Source organism: Rousettus aegyptiacus, unplaced genomic scaffold, assembly GCF_014176215.1.
Source record: "Rousettus aegyptiacus isolate mRouAeg1 unplaced genomic scaffold, mRouAeg1.p scaffold_m13_p_14, whole genome shotgun sequence".
Taxonomy (NCBI): domain Eukaryota; kingdom Metazoa; phylum Chordata; class Mammalia; order Chiroptera; family Pteropodidae; genus Rousettus; species Rousettus aegyptiacus.
This window is the reverse complement of record NW_023416289.1, coordinates 47,299,793-47,305,816: the sequence shown is the minus strand read 5'-3', so window position 1 is coordinate 47,305,816 and position 6,024 is coordinate 47,299,793.

Genomic DNA, 6,024 nt, shown 5'->3' with positions numbered 1-6,024 from the left:
AAGATAAGGCATAAGGACACATTAAGCTGTTCTCCATCCACTGATTATTAGTGAGACTCTTATCTGTTTTGGAAGTATTCCGAATGTTTTGTCTCCCTAACGTATAGAATGTGTTTATATAAAGTATATTCTATTTACATGCTATACTATATATTTTATGTAATTATTTTTAACACGTGGTTTCCAAGTATCCCCAAATAGAATAAACATTACACAATTATATACTTATCTTAAAACATAGATAAAACAAAAATTTTGTCAACACCACTAAAAACTAAGATTTTTCAGCATAAAAGACAAAAGAAGTATAAATATAAAATCCAACAGGTCTGGTTGGAGCCAGACATTCTGCATTTCTAATCGGCCCCCAGGGGACGCTATGGCTGTCACTCCAATGACTGAGCTCCGTGGATCAGGGACATAGAGAAGGTAAAGGTTCTGATTAATGCTAGACGTTGATACTTCGGTATGTAGGGCAGTGGTTCTCAGCCGGGAGGGATTTCACCTCGCAGTGTGAATATACCATGTCGTTTCTGGCTGTGGAGGAGGTGGGGAGGGGTCACTGCTATCTAGTGAATACAGACCAGGGTTGCTGACAAACTTCCTACAGAGGAGGGCCTCCAAGGAATTAGACAGCTAAAACTATCAGTAGTGCTGAGGTTGAGAAACGCTGCTCTGTGGAACTGTTCAAAAAAATAAAAACAGAGTGTGTGGCTTCCAGACTAGGAAGAAGGAAGAAATGGATCGAGAAATCCTAAGTCAATCCACAAGGGAGGTGGTGAGCAAAAGAAACACAGAAGGAGAGAAGGAGAAAGCAGAAGGTGGCAGACCCAAGCCCGGGGGTGGCACTGAGCACTAAACATTGTGCACTAAATATCGGTCACAAACGAAAATCGTCAGACTGGATTTTTTAAAATATGCCATTTACAATCAATATATCTAAACCCTAAGGATGTAGAAAGTGAGAAAGAAAAAAATGGGGAAAACACAGCGTGCAATACTAATAGGAAGGAAACTGGCGAATCTATCGTGATAGCAGAGAAGAAAGACTTGAAAGAAAAAGGCTACTGTTCTATCCGAAGGTTATGTATTTCAAAATGATAAAAGACTGAATTCACCAAGGTATAAAGTCTTCATTTTACACCTCCGTAAACATGACTTCAAAATATATATAAAGTGACAATTTACAGAACCGAGAGAGAAAGCAGGCAATGCTATGGTTAAGGCGCCAGTTGGGCACAATTTCCTTAGTATTAGTATTTTAAAAGCAGGATTAATTTTGAGACAAATAGTAGGTCTGCCTACCAACGAATCATAAACTCGATCATTGGATCAAATGTAGAACGGTGTTCCCGGTGTTTGCAGACTATGCATTCAACAACACGCAGATTTACAAAATTTGACTAGATACCGGGCCCATAAGTCTCGGCAGGTATAAACATTTTTAAATATCAAATATGTTCTCTAATTATATAATTCAATGAAGCTAGAAATCGAAAGCAAACAAAATTCAAAAGAAATAAAATCCTCTTCTAAACAGCACTTGAAACGAATAGTATTTATTATTTCGCGGAGAAAAGAAAGTTCCGTTTTATACTTACAAAGCTACTTAGCTGGACCAAAGGTTGGCAAACTATTGTGCGTGGGCCAAATGGGGCCTGTCGCCTGTTTTGGAGGTGGGATGGGCCTTGGGGGTGGTTGTTTTTCACTGAGATATAATTCGCATGTCATAAATGTTAGTTTATAATTCAGTGGCTTTTAGTATATTTACAAAGTTGTGCAAGTATCTCCACCCATTCCAGAACGTTTCATCCCCCACAAAAGAAACCCCATACTCATGAATAGGTCACTTACCATTGCCACTCCTTTGCCCAGACACTAATCTACTTTGTCGCTATATTGCCCGTTCTGGTCATTTTGTATAAATGGGATGCTACAATATGTGGCCTTCACCTTCGCTGTAGCATGGACCGACACTTCGCTCATCACTATGTCTGAGTCACACGCACTCCGTGGATACACCACATGTTGTCTATTCATTAGTTGATGGACAGATGGGTGGTTTCCACATTTTGGCTATTATAAATAATGTTGTTACAAATATTTGTACAAGTTCTCACGTGGCTATTTCTTTTCAATTCTCCTGGGTATATATATACCTGGGAGTGGAATTGCTGGGCAGAATGGTAACTCAGTGTGACTGCCAGAATGTTCTCCAAAGTGGGTACACACTTTACATCCCCACCATTTGGCAGCATATGAGGGTTCCAGTGTCTCCACATCCTCACCGAACACTTATTATTTGCAATAACTCATGGGTCTTGTACCCGGTAATCTTGCTGAAATTATTAGCTCAAAAAAAAAGTATTTTAGTGGACTTCTTGTACACAAGATCATGTCGTCTGTAAATAGTTTTGTTTCTTCCTTTACAATCTGCATGCCTTTTCTTTTTCTTGCCAACCAGTCTGGCTAGAACTTCCAGCACAATTTTGGGTAGAGGTGGCAAGAGCGAAAAAACATTTTTGTCTTGCTCCTGATCTTACGTGGAAAGCACCCAGTCTTTTATAAAATATTAAGTACTTGCGGGTTTTTCGTAGATGGCTTTTATCAGGTTAAAGAAGTTGCCTTCTAGTCCTAGTTACTTGAGTGGTTTGTTTGTTTGTTTGTTGTTTTTGTTTCACAAAAGGGTATTGAATTTCTTCAAATGCTTTTTCTGCACCAGTTGGGATAATCATGCGTGTTTTATTTTTATTCTATTATGATGTATTACATTGATTTTTCCAATTTTAAACTAACCTTCAATGCTTAGAATAAATTCTACTTGGTCGTGATGTACAATTATTTTTTCATTGCTGGCTTTGGATGGCTAGTATTTTGTTGAGGATTTTTGCATCTATGTCCATAAGATAATGGTCTGTCGATGTCCTTTATTTAATGGTTTCGGTATCAAGGTCATGCTGGCCTCAGAATGAGCTGGAAAGTGCTCCTCCGCTTCTACTTCCTAGAAGAGTTTGTAAACAATTGGTATTACCTTTTTAAACGTTTTGGTAGAATTCTGTGAGAACATAGGACGTTCTCTGTAGATCATTTTTTAATTATTAATTCAATATATTCTATATATTTCTAATGCGTGATTATTTCTGCTGTGATTTACTCTCTATCTAGGACGATAAAACTCTACATAGTAGTCTAAGCCAAGTTTTGTCACTAGAGCAGCTCAAGTCAGGTCAGGATTGGCCCCAATAACTCATTTCTACATCTTGCATCATGGCTGAGGGTCAGGGCCCATATTTCCCACAGTGCTGCCAGCCAGCCATGCCCTGCTTGTCCTCATCTAGCTCGTGGGGCTGTCTTCCCTCCTTGGCTGGGCCCCAGGACTTCAAGTCACCAGAGTCGGGTATTTTCCTTCTGGGAGATCTGTGGACTTCCGGTCTGGTCTGTTTGTAAGAGCCCACAGAACACACCCTGAACATTCTGGTCTGTTCCCCCATCTGGAAAACACAGCTGCACAGGGAAGGTCTGGAGGGGCTGTGGGGATGTCCTCCAGATCCGAGGGCCGGCAACAAGGCAGGTGCTGAGGCGTCAGCTGTCATGATCAGACTCGAGGACAGGAGAGGGACAGGGCCTTCCTTCCGGCCGCTCCTCCTGTAACCTCTTGTGGGTTTGAAAAGGGGAAGTGTGAGAAACTCCTGCAGTCCTGGCGGGATGCCTGGTGCTTGGAGCAACAAGGTCATCAGAGCAGATGTGGACTTGCACACAAGGACACAATGCAGGGAGGGCGCACGCGCCTGACCTTTTCTGGGACTTCTTCTCTAGGGACCGGGATAGGAAAAAGATACCTGAGAAGAAAAGGTGATAACACAGTCATAGCCTTGAGGCTGAGTCTGGGAATTGGCTGTAGTTTGTAATTGCTAACCTGATAGTAACTAATGATGTTTTGCAAAGCCAGCTTTGTGAGGGAGAATAAAAAGCCATGGAAACAGTGGGTGGGGGCTGCTAGCATTGCCATTCCCCCTCTCCCTTATCCATGTTAGTAAAAGCATTTCCAGACTCTGACTCTTCTTCCTAATTGTCTCCGCAACAGGAAGTGGCATCAAGTCTGCCTCCTCGATCTCACCTCGCAGGACCTCTCAGCCACCTCCCTGATCTCCTGGCCTCATCTGACCCTGGAAGGATCTTCCCAAGTCTTACTGGACTCTGTCCCTCAGGGCCAAGTTCAAGCTCTTTGCCTTGGCATCTGGAAGCTCTCCAGGCTCTGGGCCCGCGCGCTTCTGCATGCCCGCCTGCTGCACTCCACACGACAGCCCACAGGCCGGGAACTGGCCAGGGACGCTGACCCACGGTGGCTTCACAGGGACCACAAATGTTTTCCAGGTAGGAGGGAGGGAGCGGTGAGGCCTAGAAGCCTTGAATCCTGGTCGCCAGGGTGACTGCTTCCATCCCTACTCCCTCGGTCCAGGTGCCATGGAGCCGGAGCCCTGATCTGCCTCCTTGGCAACCGTTTCTTCCATTTCCCTTTTACCCACCACCTCCCTTTCCCACAGTACTGGCTCCAGCTCAAAAGTCCTCTCACGGGCCAGAATCCTCCTGGGGCTCCTGTCCTAACGCCACCCCCTTCCATTCTGATACTGTCACTTCTCTGCCAAAAAACTCTGTGGCTGCATCCACCCTCCGGGATAACGTTTCCGTCCTCGGTCTGCTCCAGAAAACTCTACACTCTGGCATCAGCCTCGTCTCCCGAGCAGGCGACACCTCTGCATTTAGGCAGCAGAGCCAAGGTGGACCACGTGTGGCAGAGTGCCACTCATGGCAACACTCAAGCGCGCCTCGCCTGGGCCCCGCCATGCTGACTCAGCCTCGCCACGCGGCTCACTCCGGCCTGTGGTGCGGGCCAAGGCATGTGGGGCACTTGGCAGCTGGGATCCTGTCTTAGCATCAGCTCTGCAGCCTATGCCATTGGCTAAGGCAGTTCGGTCCCATCTGGCCGCCATGGAGAGGCCGTGTTAGCCCAGGTGCCGGCCGCGAGTGAAGACACCATCGTGGACACTTCTGCTCCAGGAGATAGCACAAGAAGCAGCTTCCAGCTAAGCCAAGCCTGGACCACGGCATTATGAGGACCAGGATGCTGTCAATAGTTTTTGTCATTAAGTTTTGGGGGCGGGTTGCTCTGCAGTAAAACCTAACGGAAACACGGTGGACCGTTCATTTCCATGTTCCTTCAACGATTATGGGAGGGATGCCCAGGGCCAGAACAGTCAACGTCACTCTGAAAGAGATGAGTGACCCCCACTCCCCCCGAAACCTCATATTCTTCACTCATTCAAGTCCTTCAAATGTTCATATCCTGGGAAAGGTACACGTGTGGTGGGGGTGGGGAGTTTAAGGCACAGGCCCCGCCCTTAGGAAACTAACATAAAATGAGCTGATAGCTGAGGAGCAGGGAACCCGGCCTGGCAGGGTTTAAGCCCCAGCAGAACACGGCATTCTGCCAGGGCGACTGTTACTCAAGCATCGCATCCTCTGTGAAACCTTACGCGCTGCTGCAAAGTCAGCACTATTTATCAGAATTTAGGTGACCTGCAAGTGACAAACCCCAAGCACAGTCACTCAGACAGTATAATTCTCCCCGGCACAGACACTAGCGCAGCCTGGACAGCACGGGGCCTCGCTGCCACCCTGGCAGCCATCCAGCTGGTCGCCACCTGGCCTGCACAGGAGCACGGGAGGGAGGGAGCGGGCACAGCTCCTCTCTTAGAAACGTTTCCTGGATGCTGCACGTACCATTTCTGTTCACATCCAGAACTCGGTCTCATGCCACATGAAATTTTGAGACCTGGAAAACGCCTTAAATCCAGGCAGTCCTCTCTATTATGGAGAAATGGGAGAACAGATATTGTGGGACAGCTGGTTCTGTCCCCGTCCCGCCCTGCTACAGCCCTGAGGACCCCGAGGGCTCCTCTGGGCAGGGCCAGCCCACAGGCGCTCTGGCGAGTTCCAGCTGACCCTGATGCACTGTTACTGCTT